Source organism: Physeter macrocephalus, chromosome 13, assembly GCF_002837175.3.
Source record: "Physeter macrocephalus isolate SW-GA chromosome 13, ASM283717v5, whole genome shotgun sequence".
NCBI classification, from domain to species: Eukaryota; Metazoa; Chordata; class Mammalia; order Artiodactyla; family Physeteridae; genus Physeter; species Physeter macrocephalus.
This window is the reverse complement of record NC_041226.1, coordinates 16,159,892-16,160,502: the sequence shown is the minus strand read 5'-3', so window position 1 is coordinate 16,160,502 and position 611 is coordinate 16,159,892. Positions and strand designations below refer to the sequence as shown.

Here is a 611-nt window from a genome sequence, read left to right as displayed (position 1 = left end):
TCTAAGTCCTCGCAAAGCACTGAGCTGATCTCCCTGTGCTATGCAGCTGCTTCCCACTAGCTATCTATTTTACATTTGGTAGTGTATATATGTCCATGCCACTCTCTCACTTCTTCCCAGCTTCCCCCTGCCAGCCGCATGTCCTCAAGTCCATTCTCTACATCTGTGTCTTTATTCATGCCCTGCCACTAGGTTCATCAGTACCATTTTTTTTTAGATTCCATATATATGCGTTCGCATACAGTATTTGTTTTTCTCTTTCTGACTTACTTCACTCTGTATTATACTCTAGGTCCAATCACCTCACTACAAATAACTCGATTTTGTTTCTTTTTATGGCTAATATTCCATTGTTTATATGTGCCACATCTTTTTTTGTTGTTTTTCCCAGCTTACCCTTCCCCCTCCCCATATGCTCAAGTCCATTCTCTAGTAGGTCATGTCTTTATTCCTGTCTTGCCCCTACGTTTTTCATGACCTTTTTTTCCCCTTAGATTCCATATATATGTGTTAGCATACGGTATTTGTTTTTCTCTTTGACTTACTTCACTCTGTATGACAGACTCTAGGTCCATCCACCTCACTACAAATAACTCAATTTCGTTTCTTTT

At 39.8% G+C, this 611-nt stretch overlaps 1 protein-coding gene across 1 annotated transcript in view; it reads left to right on the top strand.

Moving 5' to 3' along the window:
• The window catches only part of LOC102974106 (phosphatidylinositol 3,4,5-trisphosphate 3-phosphatase TPTE2-like), a 123,104-nt gene that overhangs the window by 118,999 nt on the left and 3,494 nt on the right, over window positions 1-611 (top strand). The gene's annotated exons all lie outside the window — the stretch shown is intronic.